Source organism: Pteropus vampyrus, unplaced genomic scaffold (genome assembly GCF_000151845.1).
Source record: "Pteropus vampyrus isolate Shadow unplaced genomic scaffold, Pvam_2.0 Scaffold48, whole genome shotgun sequence".
Lineage (NCBI taxonomy): Eukaryota > Metazoa > Chordata > Mammalia > Chiroptera > Pteropodidae > Pteropus > Pteropus vampyrus.
Genome location: NW_011888829.1, coordinates 3,110,138 through 3,131,247, shown reverse-complemented (window position 1 = coordinate 3,131,247; position 21,110 = coordinate 3,110,138). Strand labels below are relative to the sequence as shown.

The 21,110-nt window shown below is 40.7% G+C and overlaps 1 protein-coding gene and 1 pseudogene across 1 annotated transcript in view; one reads left to right on the top strand and one right to left on the bottom strand.

Moving 5' to 3' along the window:
- The window catches only part of DGKI (diacylglycerol kinase iota), a 273,413-nt gene extending 266,365 nt beyond the window's left edge, over positions 1–7,048 (bottom strand). Inside the window, exon 1 of the mRNA XM_023530296.1 lies at positions 7,020–7,048. The gene's annotated coding sequence lies outside the window, so the exon portion shown is untranslated. The remainder of the gene's footprint in view (positions 1–7,019) is intronic.
- A 13,411-nt stretch (positions 7,049–20,459) lies between these two features.
- LOC111739280 lies at positions 20,460–20,578 on the top strand (annotated as a pseudogene).
- Positions 20,579–21,110: the final 532 nt, after the last annotated feature.

Genomic DNA, 21,110 nt, shown 5'->3' with positions numbered 1-21,110 from the left:
ATGTTGTGGTATGTTCTTTATTGCAGCTTAGTCTACCCCGACTAATACAGACTTCTCTTTGCTCTTTTCTTTCATTATCTACATCAACCCCCCAGTTACTCACCATGCACTGAACAGCATGTCTAATCTCTAAATCCTCGTTTCTTGTGCTCTGAACTCTAATTCTGACATTCTCTCTGATATCTCACACTGCTGTAAAATTAATTCCTTTAAAACATAGCTATGGTTATGCTTCTTCCTTGCTCAGGATGCTTAAATGATATCCTAATTTTTTTATAAAATAAAATCCGAATGTAACCACACATACTAGACCCTCCATTAATGGCACCCATCTATCTCTCCTTGACCTTTCTTATTCACTGTCATACATTTAACTCTCTTGTCACTCTTCTCTGAATATAGACATACTCTCCTTTTTGTGTGCGATTTTGTGTGTGTGTATTCCATTCTTCCCATCCAGGAACCTCTTTCTCTCTTCTCCACACATCCATCTTGAAATGCCCCCTCAAATAGTATACAACTCAGACTATCCATCTGTGCCAGACCAAAAAAAAAATAGCTCTTCCATTTCTAAATGAAGACAACATTTCTTCTGTATCTGTGAGTGCTGAGACAAGTCCCTATAGATATACATGTAGATATATTTATGTAGATCAATGTCTATATATAAATCCATCCACCTACAAGTAGAGATCCACATAGGTAGATATATCTGGATATCTAGATGTCTAGATTTCTAGATATAGATATATAGGTATGATTCCCTGCTCTCAATTCCTACTAAAATTCTAGTAAGAGTTATAGGTAAAAAGATAAAAGTCGTAGGGGGGTAGGGTTATAGACTTAATAACTTTTGATTACACTGACACCAAGAGCAAATAATTTACCTCTATAAGACATTTGCTTATAAAAAATGTTTTAAAACAGTAAGAAAATTATAAATATGTATCCTATGTAAATGTCTTTACAAATTCAGAAGGAAAAAATATGTATATATGGACTATCTCCCCCTGGAAATTTTTAAGATAGTAGTAGGTAAACTCAGTCTTGGACGATTTAGATCTGTGCTGTCCAAAAAGCATATGGTTATTCTATTGAGCACTAGAAAGTATGGTTAGCACTGAGATGTGCTGTCAAATTAACATTCACAGCAGATTTTAAAGACTTAGTGTGAAAAAAGGATGCAAACCATCTCGTTGATCATTTTTATATTTATTACATGTTGAAACAATATTTTCGATGTATTTGGTTAAACAAAATATGATGCTAAAATTCATTTTACCTATTTCTTTTCATCTTTTTCAATGTGACTACTGGCAAATTTAGTTTTTAGGCTGATATCTATTTCTGTTGGACAGTGTTCAGTTAGCTAATCACTCGCCAAGGGGCAGAAGATCAGACCCAGATACTTCTCAGTGACCTGAGAAGTTGTAGGATTCTTTGATTTTTCCCCAGAAGCCAATATAATTTAATTTAAAATTCTCACAATTTTGGACTAGTGAGAGTACATGAAATCATGCTAGATATTTCTCAATATTAACTTGGCGGACCAGGTCCAGGGCCTTCACTGATTTATAGCCGATTAGTTCCTCATGCTCTCTCAACAATCTGATCTCTTGAGCAGCCCGCCAACATTTTTTTTAAATGGAAGCGGGAGTGGAGAAAACTGTTGGGGTGGAAGTCACTATTGGTGATGACACCCAACCCCGAAGGTAAAAATGCTAAGGCCTGAGCGTGTGAAGAAGGCACGCGTCTCCTAGGACCTGCCCTTTGAAAAAAGACCGAAATGAGAACATGCACGCACGCACACACGCGCACACACCTGCCTCCTCCTGGCTTTTCATTCAAGGTTTCCAAAGATAAGATGGCCTAGTTTCATAACCCAGTTTAAATCAATCCCACATGAAGACTGTTTTCCCAGTCTTGTCCCTGAACCACACAGTGAGGCAGCGCACTCACGATGTTACGCTTCTACCTGCCTAGGAGAAAGCACTTCTGCTCTTAGCATCGTCAGCTACGGGAAGGGAAAGGTGGTCTGGATAGAGGATCTGGCTTTGTTGGTGTCGAGGCTCTGTTTTCCACAGCCTTCGGGACTGGAGGAAATTTTCCAAGGAGAGAAGAAAATGTGAATCGAAATCAAGGATGCTAGGTTTAAAACTAACATGCCCTTTAAGAAAGATCTGGGTGGCTTTTCCACCATTTCTTGGAGAGCTGTTTTAGGCAATGTAATAGGGGGGAAAAAATCATAAAACAGCAGAGAGAGAATAAGACCCACCTCCTATGCTCTCTGCTATAATCCTAAACAAAGGGAAGAAATCTCTAAATCAGATGAAGTCTGCATTGCAGGAGAGGCATGTGACATTTAAGAGAAGATATACATTATTTATGCAATAGACACGCTTTTAAGTGGGCTAACTCATTCCAAACTGGAAACTTGGATTCCAGCCCAGGAGACGAGAATTTTTTTTTTTTTTCCCTTTTTGAGCATTACTCCCTTTCTAGCAATTTAGTTTGTTTTCTCAAAAACTGGCTTGGCTGACATGCATGGCATGGTGACAGCGGGAGCATCCTCTGCAGGTTGCCACTACAAAGATGAAGAGAGGAATGGGAAAAACTCAAACAACTGTGTGGTGCTTTAAGACTTAACACAGCGTATTGTAGTAGCAAGGACATTTAAGAAGAGCTACTGGGGATTCAAATCGCATAAAGCCATTTATTTTTCAAGCAGGCTTTAGACTCATGTCTACCACACCTTTCAGGAACGGAGATTATCCGAGTGCCTACGACTCCCAGTGAAATGTCCCCTTCTCTCTGATGGAGCGGAAAAGCTGTCATCAGTCAGAGCCACTAGGACCGGAGAGCCACTAGGCCTATGATGCCGTGCTTGCCACCACGAAGGAGGAAAAACAAGCAGAAAACATTGTCCCTCCCTTCCAGGAATCCTCAAATCTAAACTGAGGACCTAGGATAAGAAAGTCGGCTAAAACACATTTGCTGGGTTCGAAGGTTTGTAAGGCAATGCACAGTGGGTAGAGGTATTGTGAGGAATCAAAGCAAAAAGTAAATAAAATCAACAGAATCAGTTTGACTGAGAATACGAGCATGGCCTGGCAGAGAGCGAGACAGGAAGTCTCCGGAGGAAATGATAGTTTCCACTTTGGGCGGAGCCAACTGTCCACGCCTGTCAATAGGACACTGAGGCACCCTACCAAAGACAACGACTCTGGCTACTCCCACACGTCAGCTTGAAGGGCCCTCACCCTGACACGTGTAGGGGGAAAGGCCTGTGCACAGGCTGCAAGAGTGACAGTTGGCAAAAAGTCAACCGGAAATGAGGTTATGTGAGGCAGAGGTCCTCTGAGTCACAATGAACCATTTGAATGGATGGGAGCAGGAGAGAAGCTTTGGACTTTGAGGATCGGACTAACAATGAGAGAGGATATAATCGCTAAGCAGGGAAGTGAGCATATTAAAATGGAATACTTGAAGGAAATTATTAAGTCCGTGTACCCAAAGCATAATAACTGGCTCCTACAATAGTGTACATCTGGTCAAAATGCACAGGCGCCTACAGTCTAGGCTCACTGACTCAGTGCTCACCTGCATCTCAGGCACCCCACAAGCAGGCAGCTCCTCAAAGCCCTTTACAAAAGGATACTTAGGAGACAACCAGGCCCCTACTGAAGACTTTAGCACATATACTGGAGTTGGGACAGGGCCCTTTGGGATTCTATGATAAGCTGACACTTGGAGATGAAGATCTTACTTCTAGGTTCAACCTGATTTCTCTTGTGACTTCACAGGCACCATGAACAGCTTTGGTATCTGTGAGAGGAGAGGGGCGGTGACATTAGTCAGGGGGTCACAGTACTAGAGGTCCTTGGATGACCCTCATCCCCCTGAACCAAACAGTAATGGAGCAGAGAGAACTTCAACCCCCAGTGCTGGGGGGCAGGGGGCAGATTGGGTAACAAAATGACCTTGTCAGCCTCGTTCTGCCAGAAGCATCACTTAGACTACTGGGGCCTTTTACCCTCGCCAAAGGCAAAAAATTGGAGTTCCTCCTTTTTTAATTTTATTTTTTTAAATTCTTGCCAACCTTCCCTTCATTTGGAAGACTCTTAAGATACTCCAAGCCAAATCAGAGTTTAATAAACAGTAACAGTGGGTAAGTAAAGACTGATCATTTAAACACATTTAGTCCTGAAGAGTGGGCTAATAGAGGGAAACAGTCCTGCTACTTCTCCACAGGGGAGCAGACAAGGGGGTGAGGAAAAGGGAATGGCAGACAGAGGTCACCCCAGAGGTCTAGTCTTGTACTTTACACAGAGCAAAGAAAATCCCGGTTTAGCTCTTTGAATAGATGTGTAAACCGAACTGACATAAATGAAATGGGTGAAAAGCACGTTCATTGGGAAAAGTCAAAAATTTTGAGGCAAAGGCAAACAAAGCCTCAGCAAAAGAGGATACAGTGGGGTGAAGGCAGCCTCTTCAATGAACGGTGCTGGGGAAACTAGGCAGATACATGCAAAAAAATGAAACTAGACCACTTTCTTACACCATATACAAGAATAAACTCGAAATGGATTAAGGACTTAAATGTAAGACCTGAAACCGTAAAAGTCCTGGAAGAAAACATAGGCAGTAAAATAAACTCTGTGACATCAGCTTTAGCAATATTTTTTTTGGAGATGTCTCCCCTGGCAAGGGCAACAAAAGCAAAGATAAATAAATGGGACGACATCAAACTAAAAAGGTTTTACACAGCAAAGGAAACCACCAACAAGACGAAAGAACAACCTACCGAATGGGAGAAAATATCTGCAGATGACATATTTGACAAGGGGTTAATCACCAAAATATATAAGGCACTCATCATACGACTTGACATCAGAAAGTCGCTAAAATGTTGACCATCTGTTTCTCCCTCTCTTCTGAGAAAAATGTTTTACACAATTGTAGTGAGGAACTGCAGGGCTGGTCACTGTTTGGCTTCTGTTTGCTAACAGCATTGTTAACCCACAATCATTTTTTTTCTCAGAATCATATCTTATAACTCCTTGCACAGCGTATCTCTAAATAAGCCCTCAGATGAAGTGTCTTCAGACGAGGCTTTCAGTTTTCCCTCCACAGTTAAACATTCCCAAAGTGCTTCCTGCCACCGTGATAATTTCACAGTCCACCTTGACAGGGTGTCCACAAGCAAAGGAGAGGGAGGAATGAAGAACCACGACACATGAACCCCGCCTTTGTTCCTATTTGTTCTTCCCCTACTATGTATTATTAGCCTCCCACCACTAGCCCAAAATACCATTTCGATGAAATATTAGAGTGCATACCTCTCTACAGGAATCAGAAAATCACACGTTTTAAGTCGAGCTTTGGCTCGAGCAGGACTCTTCTTTCTAAAAGCGTTTGTATTTCCAACATCAAATAGGGATGTTGCATCCTTCCCCTCAGTACGCTGATGCCCTCTGTTCTCTTCTGTTCTAGGGGTCACCATCCTGCATTTTAGCTGTTGATTTATTTTCTGCCCACTGCGTTCTAAGCTTCTTGAAGGCAGAAACCACATCTTCTTCACCTAAGAATCCCAAGGGACCGACACGGGTTCTAGAGCCAAGCACATACTCAACAAATGTGTGACCGATTAATGAATTCATCAGTTGCCCTATTTCTAAATAAATAAATCTGCAGTTTACAAAGAGCTTTCACACTTACTGCCACCTGTGATCCTAACGACACCCATGAAATTCCCCTTAAGAGGAGCCACAATTGTCTCCATCTACAGACAAGAATACGGAGGCCGAAAGAAATCACGTGTCTTGACTAATGCCACACAAGGAGCAGAGAAAGGATTTAATGAATGTTTCTGTCCAAAGGATGTAAACTCTCTCTCATTAAAATCTTGCATCTCAAATAGAAAACCATTTGGGACATCATGAATATTTAACTTTTTCGGGTCCCTGATTTATAACACATGCTCATCATTTGTCTACGCATGTTCTTCTTTGATTTTATTCATCAGGTTTTTTTATATATATATTTAATTCTTTTAAATTATGTGAACACTGGTATAAATGTATTCTACGCTCCATTATGGTTTCAGAATTCATTAAAGAGCTGTCCTAGAATAAAGGGAGACTCCAGGAGAGGAACATTTTTCTTGAACAATAATTCAACATGCTGAGGTGGTATCTGAACAATCTCAGGACCAATGTAGAATAAGAATGTTCGTAAGTGTCGCTTGGGAGAGAGAGAAATATATTACAGTATAAGAGGACATTAAATCATGGTATAGGTGCTAAAAAATAAATTTCATTTTAAAACTCCTCTCCTTGCCCCCAACCCGCCATGCTCTTGTAAGAGATGAAGAACATGAATTTCCACTCTGTTTAACTAAACTCAAAATGCTAAACAAGACTCATCATCAAGGCCGGACTAGCAGAATTTCAGAGCAGCCCTCCTCTCTCTTCATGCTGTTCCTTACATTTTTTTCAGGAAGAGACAAAACCTTTCAATTCACAGTTAGAGACGTCTTTGACCAAGAACTTGACTCACTGAAGACTCTCAATAAATGTATTCTAATGGAATTAAGAATTTCAGATTTGCAATCTTCAACTTTAGTTAATAGTTTCCGTGGAGGTCTTTTGGTTAAAATCAGCAAACATACCCACTCCCACTGATACAAGACCGATCTACCTTTGTGTTAGGAGAGGAAGTATAACAGACGGGGGGACATGAAGCCCCTAGAATGCAACATGAGGTCATCTTCTAACAAAAACAAACAAACAAAAGCACCAGAAAGGAAAAGACAGCTTGAGCTAAGGGTAAGTTCTATTCATCATTGACTTGGAAGGAACCAGCAAAGCGTGTGCTGTGTTCCTAGGAGTCTGAAAATAAAAATGGCTTAGATATCTGAAGGTTGGTCAGTGAGCAAGACTTGTAGCTCTAGGAACTCTGAGAAAGAGTGAGACATGCATGCAGTTGAATTACGTTTAAATGAAAAAGCCGACACCTACACTCCAATCCAGAGTCGCTCTGGGCTCCTTCGCTGGACCATTTGCCACAGGAAGGCTGAGGGGATGTGCAGGAGCCAGGTGCTGCAGGCCTGCCCGTGAGATTGCTTTCCTGCAGCAAGAAGAAAAAAAAAAAAAAAAAAACACAAAGAAAAACCAACATCAGAAGGTAACACTGAGCTAAAAATTTCCCATAGGATAGAAACGATGCCTGTCAGTCTTCCATATGTGCGACCTTTGCAAATGTGTTGGAACGCGTCTCTCTAAAGTTCATGGTGAAGGTAGAGGGTGGCAGGTAGATCTCAAAGACAGGGAGACTGAGGAGGCCACTTTGGGGCAATATTTCTGGCTTCAGGGCCAGAAATTAAAATGTAAGACCCTATTTAGGGTAGAGGGCAGAATGCAGGTCTCTTTGTTTACGGAAAAAGCCCTAGGGCTAGGAGTGGGGCGACAATACTTTGACAATTTCAAAGCAAGAAAAGCAGGCTCATGAGGTCTTCTATTGAAATTCCTTTATTTCTCACCAAAGGGCTTTCCGAGCTGGTCGCAGCTCCAAGTTCACTCTTGCTCCTCTCAAGAACATCCTCCCGTACCCTTGCAGAGGACCTCAACAGATAGCGGAGGTTCTAAACGGGAGAACACTGATTTGTATTTGTCAAGAAGTTGCAAACGCTCCAAGACCGATCTCTTACCAAGGTCCACGGCAAGAAAAATCCAGAACACGTCAGGTGGATTTTAGGTTTGATGAGTGGAACATAACAGAATTCAGGTGAGAAAAGAGGGAATGAACCAGAAGAGGCTGAAAAACTCAGCCTTGATCTTGGTCTGCAAACATAAGAGATAAGAGGAAACCCTTTAGGATGCAAATCTGACTATTGTTGAGCAAAGGGAAGGGAGGGAGGGAGAAGAACAAAGTGGAGAGAATAAGACAGAAAGATAACGGAAGAAAGTGAGGGGTCATCCACCCGGTGAAGATCTTGCGGTATCATCATGAATAACAGAAGTCCAATTTCTAAACAACTCCACCAAATATGTCAGGCAAGGGTTTCGAGCTTAAATACCAATGCTGACGCGTGAACTAAGTGGCCGCCTAGAAGGGACATGAGGGTTGCCTCCACACACGAGTCCAGGTGTGCTCTGAGAATTACCTGACCTAGAATCAGGTGGGTCTCGCGATGAAAAACGCTTGTTTGTCGGTATAAGGGTCAGGCCCAAGAGTCTGCATTTACGCGTGCTGCCCAGGTGCTTCCTTTTGTAAGCTAAAGTTTTCAAACTTCTCCATGCGAGTGTGAAAGGATTCAATTTAAAATGGAACCAGAGAATCTGAAATGGAGAATCTCCCACACGCGCCCTCAAGAAAACTTAGCTTAAGAACTGAGAGACTGACTTCCCGTTAACGTCTAATTTATAGAAAAGCGAAACTTATCCCTCGACCAACTAACATCTGCCAAGAATCTCTCCCCATCCTCCAGCCAATGAACTTGCTGCTTGGACTCCAGCTAGAGTCGCCTTTCCCGGCACTCCTTGCCCATAAAAACAGCTCACCCCAAACCATCAATGGACTTGCCTGTAGCTTGCTATTTCCTGTGTCCTGAATTGCACTTCCTTTGCTATTCCTGAATAAACTCAATTTCTGGTCATGTGAGCTACTCTGCCTTTATCTCTTAGGTTGACAGGGCAGGTGAAGGAGCACTAACTTACTCAAGCCCATCGAGGTGGAGCCCTAGAGGAACACATCAGAAATTTCACCATGCACTTGACCCCCCAGCCCCACCCCTCATCCCCCAGTGGCTCCCTACAGCCTGTCTCACAAGACGTGGACATCGCAGTAAGAATCTGCCATCTCTGACACTGGACCCACAGACACACCAGGTCTTCCCAGGGAGGCCCAGATCCTCAGACTCCTTCACCCACCTCACCATACAGAGAAACGAGGCTAAAGACAGTGAGATGGGAAAAAGGATGGCGGTGATGGCCAGATACATGCTGAATCCCATCAACTGAGCCACTGAGGGAAAAAGGAACTTGGCTGAGAAAGGGAGAGGAGGAGTAAGAGCAGAACCTAAAAGCTTTGTCGGACTCTAGTAGGTGGGAGATCTCTCTGTGTCAATCAGTGAGCTCTGCAAACTCCACCCAGAAATGGAATTTACAAAGTCAAACCACCCCACAACCCAAGGAAAGGCTGGGTGGCGATCCAGAAAAGCATCCGGGACTGTGCAGTCATCGATCATTGACCAAGCTTGCCTGAGAGCTCAGCGAGTGTCCAACCCTGCCCTGCTTTTGTTTAACTCTCTACATTCCTACACAGAAGTCCCCGAAATAGAGGCTAGGTCTTTGGTAGTCAGACTGATCCAATCGAGCTTGCCCAAAGCCTACTTTCGTAAGCTCCCACCGGGCAGCAGGCAATGTGCCTGCTTTACATAAGCCCCCAAAGAGCCACTCACTACAAGTATGCTGACCTTTCATGAAGACGGTCTGAGGATACAGTATTCTCTTCCCTTACTTTTCACTGGGGCAAATAATGAACAACATCACTTTTGGCCTCTCTTCCCAACGTATATTCCATTTAATTGAGCGATAAGACAAGAACGTTGGAGGATTCTTACATGGTGAGTCTTCACCCCCAAGGGTTTTCCTCCATCTGAATCCAACGAACTTCTTCAGCATTTTTCATTAGGACTTTTCTCTGGCTCGGAAAGACCCTGCTCAATGATTCTGAGTCACGGTTTTCATCACGAGAAAATCAGATCTCTGTGAGAGTCAGAATCTCCAGTTTCCACCTTCAACTCCTTGATAGTCACCACAAGCTACTGTCACAGTAGAAGTCACAGGACAAATGAGTTTAACTCACGAGATGTCATAGACTCTGACCACTCTCCCTAGTTAGAACTGCCAGGAGAGGCACATTGCTCAAATAATCAAATCAGGATGCGAGGGATGCACATGTCTCTAGAAGAATAACGTGGCTACTAGATGAGAGACAAAGACACATTCTGCCCAGGCTAAGCCCTTCCGAGAAAGTACATTAAAATCACACTCTTTCCGACCCTGTGAATAGAAACAATTAAGTCAGGGCTTTTGTTGCTTATTTATTCCTCATTGTGGATGCAAATTTAAGGTTGGTTTTCTGTAACATTAATAGAAGAAAATTATATATCTGCTACACATATAAACATTAATTAAGAGGAAAATAAGTAAAAAACATCAAAGTGGCTGCCAGTTTGTAGCTGCAAATTGGGCCTCACAAAAGGACATTACATAAGAAGAGAATAGGAAAAATATATATAGATACTATGGAGTGTAGGAGGTAACTTGTGATTATAGCTCTCCATTCTTCCAAATAACCATGGGAGAAAACTCGTTTGCCAATATGTATACACATATTCACATATGCATACACATTTTCTTCCGAAATAAGAATGCAATTTCATTATCTCTCAGACCTTAAATAACATTAGTGTAAGTTATTTTTCTATTTGGATTCAGCTTGGTTGACAAGATGATACTTAAGAGTCTGGTAGAATTTGATGTGTGTTGGGTGGGGAGGGGAGCAGGGTTTTATGTTCCAAGTCGCTCCAATAAAAAAAAAAAATCAATAGGGTTTCAACTTCTCTTTCTTTCCTCCTGCTCCCAAACCCACAGTCAGTGAAACCGTGAAATGCTAATGAGTCTCTCTATTAATTTTACAACACTTTGTCAGGGATGACTATAATGGCAAGAGAATCTTCGCAATGCAAAACTGAATTATTAACTGGGAAAAGAAAATATTCTATAATGCAGTTTTAGGTGTGCGAAATCACAATTAATGTCAATTACCTGCCATGGGAGACCCCTGTTACTTGAAGTATAAAAGTCATCATACATTTTAAATAGTATTTTATTATTTTCTTCACTTCATTCAATAGGACTATAAACTCCTAAAGGACAGGGCTCAATTCATCTTCCAATCTTATTACATTCTAGCCCAGGGGTAGACACAGCATATTCAGTAAATGCTTTCTGAGTTAATGAATGAATTTGACAAAGAAGCTAAGGAAAACAGCTTGCTGATTAGATCAAAGGTTGAGAAATCTGATTAGGATGATCTGAATGATATCTCAGGCCTTGCGTATCAGTGATATTCTTTCCTGACAGGGCCAGAAATCCTTCAAAGCAGCTCTTTAAAGATAAAGGCAAATAGAGGTAGAATTCAGTGTTAAGGAGCCTAAGACATCAAAACGGCTTTGTGAACAACATTGAAATGGAATTTGCTGCAACATTTGTGCAGGGCATGCGATTGATAATGTTAACGTTTTTATAATGTATTTATGGAAAGAAACATGGAGCACACACTCTTCATAAAAAGAATATTTAAAAATTTACAGGAAAACATGTAAATAAGTAATTATTTAGCTAAGACACCCTCTAATTATCTATTTTGCCAGTTTTTCCCAATTCAAGTGTGGTTCTACTCTTCTTCCAGGTTTCCATGACTCCCATATTCAATCCATCCCATCTTGCCAACTGGCCCTTGGAGTGATTCTACCTGTGAGACTACAATGGCAAGAGGCATCAGAGAATCAGGCGGTCTCCTCAGCCAGGAGATCTCGTAAGACAAGCAATTGACACATTAGCGATCTGTGAACTCATCCTGTTCTAGAAAAGCAACCAGCTGTCTAAGAAGTGACTCTGTACCTTGGTTTAGCTCCCCAAGTGCCTGAGGAGAGACTGTAATCATTGTGCATGTGCTGGTGAGTTCTTCCGCCTGTATTATATCGGGACTAATTTTGCTTATACTCGAGGCAGCCCACATGCTTCTTGGTTGATCTAGATGAGCTGCCTGCAATGTTAAAGACTGTTCACACAATTAAAAAGTTGCCCCAAGCCCCAGACGAATTCCAAATATCCCTGCAGAGATTCATGTATAGAAATGGACCTTGTGTAATTATTTGAGCCTAAGTCTTAACACATTTTACATATGAACTCAAAGTGTTAAGGATTTTAATGTATGTATATTGACATTTTCAAGAATGCAATTACTATTGAAACAAAGGTTGTGTTCAGTTTCCTAAGGGTTGTAAGTCACTCAGGAACTCGCTTTTGGTACTGAATCTTCAACATGCTCGATATGCCTGTATTATCCCACGTTTGTAGCTGTTACTTTCCCAGTGATTCTCCGACAGCGGTGCTCAACATTTGTCTGCGATGGGGCTTGAGAATTAGTCCATTTAGAAGGCTTGTAGGTATTTTTAATGTGAATCCTGGGCTGAGAACTACTGCTCTACATAGGTGTGCAACCCCACCTGACTACTTCATTGCATCTGCTAAGGTGACTGAGCCCTGGCATTTATGTACTGAAATATATTCATTCATCCAACAGTGTATATACTGAATGTCTATTTTAGGCCAAGCACTGTTCTAGGTGTGTAAGACATGTGAATAAATGAAAGAGATATAAATCTTTGCCTTTGCGTAGCTTTCACTCTAGAAGGAAATACATTTTGCCAGGCATCGAATAATTTTACCCATCTTATATATTCCTCATGCTAATGAGACTGGTCTGGTACTTTTATTATCCCATTTTATAAGATGATAGCAGAAAATGGTTAAGCTACATGTCCACGATCACAGAGACAGAAAGAGGTCCAAGCGAGATTTAAATCCAGGCCCCTAGCTCCAGATCGTAGAGACTTTACCATTATACAACACCACACTTTTATGTAATACTAATAGCACACACATATGTGGCAAAAGAGATGTACTCTTGCTATATTAATTTTCCAATTGCCTCAATTACAAATGTTCTAGCTCCACAAGGATGTAAGCTTCTCCTGGAGAGAGGCCAGTTTGGGAGGCGTCGCAGTGCACAAATGAAGAACCCACCTTACGAGACCAATCGCTAGTTTTATATCAAGTTGCCTGACCTCTCTTAGCCTGTTTCTTTTCGTGTAAAATAAGAACAATATTACCCAACTCAGAGTTGCTGAGATATTTTTTTTTCCCTTGTGCAAGATGCTTGGCACATGGTAAGTACAATAAATAGCCATTGCTGGTATTCTCTTACACTTATTGGCAGCCCCCCACAGCACCCAGCCAAAGCTGGGTCTATGGGAAATCTCTGAATAAATATGTGCTTTTTATTTGATTGCTGTCAGATATTCCAAGTTCCCTGGACACTCCTGTTCATTCGGTAAACATTTAACAAGCTTCCATTATGTGTCAGGCAGTTCACAGGGGTTATTCAAACAAAAGACGCTTCTTCTAGTCATGGTAAATAATTCCATGGTCGCCAAAGGAATCATTCTTTTCCGCTGACTTGCCAACCTGCCTAATGCAAAATCAAAAAAGCACCACACTCTCCCCTCAGACAAATTTATCAACATATTTTTAAAAATGTAATCCAAATGCCATGGGAATTATTTAATTATTTTCACGTAAATGAATGCAAGACCAAAAAGGTATTTTTTTTTTTTTTGGTTTGTTTGTTTGTTTAATCTGTAAGCAGACTGGCTGCTAAATGCTCCTGAGAATTCGTGAACTCATCTGTTAACAGGATTTATTTCCTACGCCTAATTCATCATAACCACGTTCCTAAAGCAACGCTGGCTGGCATGGGCTTGGTGTGGGAAGGTGACAATAAACCTCACTTTAAAACGATGTGAGGATTCTTAACTGGGATTCTCTCTGGAGTTAGGGGTGTTCTTCTCCCTAAGGTATCAGTTGAATGGAGAAAAAGTAATCATACCGTCATGGGTTAAATTGTGTCCCCGTTCCAGCCCCCCACCAAAATTCATACATTAATGTCCTACCTAACCCCCAGACCTTGGAAGGCGACCTTATTTGGAGACAGGTCTTTACAGAGGTCATCAAGTTAAAATGAGGTCATTAGGGTGGGCCCCTGATCCGATATGACTGGTGTCCTTATAAAAAGGAGGGATTTGGACATAGACATACACATACACAGGGAGAACATGATGTGAAGATGAAGGCAGAGTTCAGGGTGATGCGTCTACAAGCCAAGAACCACCAAAGATGGCCAGCAAGCCCTCGGTGGCCAGGGGAGAGGCCTGGCACATATCCACCCTCACAGTTCTCAAAAGAAAGGGCTCAATCACAAACCTCTAGCTTCCAGAAGTGTAAGACAGTCCATTTCAGCTATTTAAACCACTTCGTGTGTGACACACAATTCAAAACTAGATCCGAAGTTTGGATTTAGAATAATAGGGTTTGGCTAACTTCAAAATGTTGACCTCTCTTTTCCAACTGCTCCTGTGAAATTCTGGCGACCTTCCTATCATAACGCTTCGCTTCAGAAACTAATAATACTCTCGCAGAAACACATCCCTATGGAAAACCACTGTTAAAAACAACATTCTCATACAAACAGATCATGAGCATCTGACGAACTTTTATTTAACTCATTAATGAGGTAACCGGCACAGAAGACACATGCAAAAGCAAAATGTGTATAAGAGATTGAGATTTAGAATAGCCAGTCAGGGAAAAAATGCTAAATCAGATGTAAGACCTAATCTTCATTGCATTAACTTTTCTTTTGGTCTGTAAAACCACAACGCGTCAGCTTTTCACAGGTTAAACCTCTGATCTGATAGGGATATAAACTGTCAACACCTCTATCCATTTTGGATTATTAATCAAATACACGAGAACCAAAATTACAGTGCCCATGAGCTTCTATTGGAGCAGGCTCATTAGAACACGTGCTAGTGAAATAATGTTTTAAAAAATCAAACAATAACCATTTCTCCAAATTTGGGATATTTCTATTCTCAGTATTCATGGTTTCAACTGTGAAGATTCCTTGTGTACTTTTATATATGTCTGGAATATTCTGGAAAATCCCGTAAAAATACATTCTCTTACTCTGCAAACAAAGATAGTAACAATTTCTTGGGCACTTAGTCTGCACTAGATATTCTTTTAACCATTTTTTCCCTCTGAGGTTGGAAACAAGACTCTGAGACAGACATTTTCAAGTTCTCCAGAGAGAGTGGGGGGGCGCGGCGTGAGAGGGGCAGGGTTGGCAAAGTGAGAAGCCAAACGTGACGCAATGGCCACAGAAGCCTCGGCTGACCTCACATCGAGTTCTGGAGCAGGAATGGCCCTTGAGAATTATCCTGATTTGAGGCAGAGACAATATTTTGAGCTTCCATGTCAACCAGCCTTTTTGGATAAGGGCAAGGCAGCCCCTAGGGGGTACGACCCCAGGCAAGAGGTGCTAGGGGCCTTGCCTGTGAAGGGGCTCAGCTGTAGACCACTGGCAGCCAACACTGCTGGAAGCTGGAAAAACAAGTACGCTGGTCCACAGAAAGCAGCAAAGGACAGCATCCACCTCTCCACCGCCAATGCTTACGCAAACTTACAAAGTGGAGAATGTTATTATGCCCATTTTACTGATGGAACAACTGATATTGGAAAGTTTCAATACCTTGCATAAGCTGCGTAGCTAATAAGTAGTAAGGCCAAGATGGGAGCCCAGTTGTCTGGCTCTGAAGGTTCCATCACTGCACTGAAGTGACCAGTGAAGCACCTTAGTGAAGGACTGGCTGAAGGGCATTTTAAGAACACAGTCTAATGTCCAGTGGGCAGTCGTTGTGTAGCTGTGACGAAAATGCCTCCGTTGTCTCCTCCTCCATATTTCCCATCTGCACTTATATCTCCAGGAATGCCTGGTCCTTGCCATAGAGGCAGTGGATGGGTTTTATGAACACAGAGAGTGAAGATGGGACTGATTTCTACAACTAGGTCAATGAACATAGAACAGGCGTCGCCTACTGGAATAGAGAGATAATCCGAAATTGAACCAATTTAGAAAAAGCCTGAGCCTGGGAACAGAAATAACCTTAAGAACATAAGCCCTCTGGAAATTCACAGAAATTTTAGGAGAAACGATTTAGATTTCCATAGGGTTGTTCTCAGTAAAACTATCAATAGGAAAAGTTTATCTTTAGAGCCAACCGCCCCCTACTTCCATGCTAGAACACTGTTCCTGCCCCACCCCTTGAATTTTCCACATCGCCTTGGCCACCTATACTGTCTCAACCACAATCTTGCTCAACTAATGGTGTCACTGAATAGATAACCCACCACAATTTTGTCAGCTGAAAACAGTTTGTTATGTCCGCCATAAGAGTATCTGCATTCTCAAAAGGGACTCGAAATGCAAAAACCTGCATGACTCAAAGGAATGGAGTCAAATGACATTCAAAGTAGTTAATTTTCCTACACTACAGTCCAGAGTCTTGTAAATATAGATGGGAAATAGGGAGACTGGAGCTGGAGGCAGAGCCCTATCTACCTGCTTTGAGGTCAGCCCACATAATAACCCAAGAACACACCTATATGTCGAGAAGACTCTGCTAACTTGTATCAGTGAGAAACGGGTCCTGGCAAAAACTAAGAATTCACTACAGATGGTTCAGATGAAAAGACTTTAGTAAAGGAACTGCTTAAAAGCGGGGTTAGGGGACAAAGCACTATCCAATCTTCGAAACTTATGACAACGCTAAGGAAACCAAGAGCATGTGATATCAAAGAAAAGAAACATCAGCAGCTCTTATCTCTATCTGACTGCGAGGCAGAGAGCAAAGTGCCATATTTAAAGTCAAATAGCCAGTTGGTAACAGAGCCAGGAATAGAAATCAGGTTCCTCCACCCTGACCCAGTCTGTCCACATTATCACTGTATGGGCTTTGTCCATCCCATCTGGTTTGGCCTGCAGGTGTACGTGTTCTGTTTATTTTCCCTGCCTCCCTAGCAACCAATTCATCACTACGTAGATCCTCATACTTTATATGTGTCCTGCAGGCCCACTTGCAAAAACACAAAAGAAAAAAAAAAAAAAGATATAGAAATTTTAATAAAAACTTCCAACGAGTCAGAAAAAGATGTCCTCAATCTGATTAAGGGTACGTATGGAAAAAAAATGTCCTCAATCTGATTAAGGATATGTATGGAAAATCTACAAGTAACATAATACAAGAGGATGAAAGACTGAACACTTGCCCCCCAAGACAGAAATAAAGTAAGTACGTCTGCTCTCACCACTTCTACTCAACATACCGGGGTTGGGGGCAGGGGGTGGTGAGTAAAGAAAAGAATAAGGCACACAGATTAGAAAGAAAAAAGTAGATTGTTCTTATCTGCAGATGGCATGATTGTGTAAAATTCCAAGTAATTCTACAAAAAAATCTACCAGAATTAACGTGTGAGTTTGCAGTCATAGTGTACGGAAGCCACATGCAAAAGTCAACTGTATTTCTATATTAAGCAACTATGAATTGAGAACTAAAAAATTTAAATACCCATTAATAATGGCATTCAAATACATGAACTGTTAAGTGATAGGTCTTATAAAACATGTTTAAGAACTTATACTGAAAACTACAAAATATTACTGAGAGTAATTAAAGAAGGCGTAAATCAATAAAGAAATCATATTTGTATATTGAAAGACTCAATAATGTTAAGATATCAAATCTTCCCAAAATGATCATAGATTCAACACAATCCCTATCAAAACTCAGCTGATTTTAAAATATATGTAGAAATAGAAAAGACCTAAAATAGTCAAACAGAAGAAAAAGTAGGAGGACATTCACTACTCAATTTCAAGACTTACTATAAAGACAAATAAATCAAGAGCCTCCAGTAGCAAAGAAAGAATCGACAATTAGAACAATGGAAAAGAATAGAGATTCCAGAAACAGATCCACCATGTACGGTTTCAAAAGAGGCCCTGAAACAAATCAATGGAGAAAAGAATATCCTTTTTAAAAATGATGCTGGAAAAAGAACTGGTTATTCATATGGGAAAAACAATTCATCTTGACCCCTATCACACAATGCATACAAATAATGCTTCAACAGGGATCTCAGATATAAACCTAGAAGCTAAACCTATAAAGCTTCTAGACGAAAACATTTTTTTTTAAGTTACCTACATGACTTTGGAGTCGGCAATAATCTTCTCTTAGCCAGGATGCAGAAAGTTCTAACCACAAAACAAGAGATTGATAGACTGGACTTCATCAGAATTAAAAACGTCTACTTAACAAAAGAAGTATCGAAAGATACTTTCACTTCCCCTGCCATTCCCATTCTTGTGCCAGTCGTGGAAATGGCAGATTCAGAACCTCTGAAAACCTGCTCCTTCATAAAAGCAATGAGAACATTGACAAAAAAAAAAAAAAAGTCAAAATCCTATTTTTCAGAACTCTAGAAATTACCAGCTGATTGGATAAAGTTGGCAGCAGCACTGGCTTTGGCCAGTCACAAGCGCAGGCTGAGAGCATGGCCCTGGGCCGGTGGTAGCTTCGGTGTGCTCCGCTGACCAGGGGCTGACCCCACTTGCCTCCCTGGGCACTGACTATCCTGACCAAAATTTCATCCCGTCTTCCCACTGACCCCGGATGGTAAAAGCATCAAGCTGTAGTCTTCTACTGTGTAAGGTTTCTGTTTGTTTGTTTGCCCACAACTAACCCAGAATTGTGATGATACTAACAAGGCTAGACTTCTCCAACCACACACACGCACACGCATCCAGGCCTGATAACCTGGATGGGATCAATACTCTAAATTTCTAGGGAATCAAGAACTTGAGGGACTCACTACTTGTATCTCATTTTCCTGCCTGGCAGTCCCCCATCAAGATGTCTCTTTACTATTTGTTGTTTCTATTGATGGCCAGGTGACCAAGTCCACCAGCTAAGCACGTGCCCTAATGGGGGCTGAAATGTCTGCAGTGCCTTCTTGCAGACACCAATAATTGTATGATCTTCTCTGTGAGCTTCACCCTTGGTGGCAGCTATACAGTGCGGGAGCAAATAAACTGCCTTTACTACCATCGTACTCCAAAGAGAGTAACACCTTCTCTTCCATCCTCTCTTTATATCCATTTACAACAGTAAAGGTGGAGGCTTTTGTGAACTATGTTTCCAGTCTCAGCCCTCCCAACAGGTGTCTGGCCTTACACTGGCAGCTCTGTGAATTTAGAATACTTCAGTGTGTTCGTAGCATTTAGTTTTGGACTTGGCTGTAATTCCATAAGAGTTTTTAAGAAAGGGGGAGGCAGTGTACTTAGCAAAAATGAAATGAGTTTCAGAATCAGACTTTTAGGCATTAAATATTTTTATTCAGTGCCTACTATGTGCTTCATAGTAGTACATTGATTAGCTGGTTGTATGGGAGTAAACAAAATACTCATGGTCCCTCTTCTTGTTTAGTGTATGATCCTGGTGAAGAAAACACACAGTAAATAAGTAAAGGAACGCATGAATAATTGCTAGTATATTTAACTGCTATGAAGGAAAAAAAATAGGAAAAAGGGATAGAGAATGGGAATTATGATGATTGGGGAAGGCTACTATGAGGCGGTGACAGAAAGAGGATTAAAAGCAACCTGTACCGGAAGCCTAGCTCTCTCACTTGCTAAATATCTATTTATTACTTAATGTCTCTCAGACTCATTTCTCCATCTGTAAACAGGAAGAATAATTTATACCACACGGGGTTGTTGTAAAGATGCAATTGAGCAAGAATATTAAAGGTACCTGTTTCCTATTATTTTCCTACAACACAGTAAAGGTTTTTTTTAAAAAAGGTATTATCATCATGATGAGGATTAGCATTGTAAAGTGAGAAGTGAACGGGACAAACAAAACTAAACCAGATTCAATACTTATTATATTTAAAACTCTGGGCAAAGCATTTAACTGCTCCAAGCTTTTTTTCCCTCAACTGTAAAAGAGAAAAGATGGTATCTTATAGAAACTGAGACTATAAACTACCTTATAAAATGAAAATATTTATTTTTAAAGCCCCGGTGTACTTGGTATGATAAAATAATGAAGATAATACACTCTTAAGCAGAGGTGGATTTATCATGAAACTAATGAAGCTGAAACTTTAGGGTCTCTCAACTTTATGGACCACTGTGAGTACAGGGAGTCACATAATTTGCATGTGGGTGGCAGGGAGAAAGGATGCAATTAGAACGTGTTTATGTGTAAACATTTCAGGTGTCTAAGATATCTCAGAAAAAAGGTGGGGGGACTGATTTCAAAGATTCCATCCTGGTGTGTAAGAAAAATATCTGTCTTGAATACTAGCACTAAGTGATAGAAGAAGAAAAAATCTTCCCTGGGTATTTGACTATGGCTAGCCTGGGCTGGGTTTCTTCCCTGGGTTGTCCAAAAGACTTCAATCCACATACTGAGTATAAAGTTCTTATGGGTTAATAAATTTCCCTGAGCGCCTTTGAAGCAAACACAGATCTTGCCTAGAGAAACCAATTTTGAACCCAGGTCTCAAAGAATTACAAAAAAAAAAAAAAAAAAAGTCACATGAAATCTCCATCAAAAATCATAAACACAGAAACATTAAAAAAAAAAAAAAACTTGATGGGTACAAGCCAGCAAAAACAGACTTTAGAATACTCAAATTGTCTATGGCCATGCTACCCTGAACAAGCCCAATCCTGTCTGATCTCGGAAGCTAAGCAGGGTCGAGCCTGGTTAGTACTTGGGTGGGAGACCATCTAGAAAGACCGGGTGCTACAGGCATAAAAAATTTAAAAAATAAGGGATTGTAAGCTGAAAAGTTCCTTGCAATCTGTGATTCCAGAAAAAAAGATTATCTCCCTAGGGGGGAAAAAAAAATGAAATTGTATCCTATTTCAAAGGATACCTAAAAATTGATCCCAGGTAGATTAAAGATGGAAAGGTAAAATTCAAAACTATTTATCTTTTAGAAGATAATATAGGAAAGTATCTTTTTTATCAAAGTGGAGGGAAGCATTTAATAAACACATACACAAAAATGCAGATATCCTAAAAAGAAAGAATTTATAAGTTCAATTAAATTAAGCAATTCTATTTATCAGAAACACTATGAAAAGAGTGGGAAGATAAGCTATAAAATAAAAAAGATATTTTCAACAAATATTAATAATTAATATAACATAATTAGTAAAAATCAATAAGAAAAAAACATTCTTAAAAAAAAAGTGGACAAAAATTTGAACAGGTACTTCACAGAAGGGAAACCCAAATAGGAAAAAAAGGAAAAGAAGAAAGAAAGTCAAGAAAAATATGC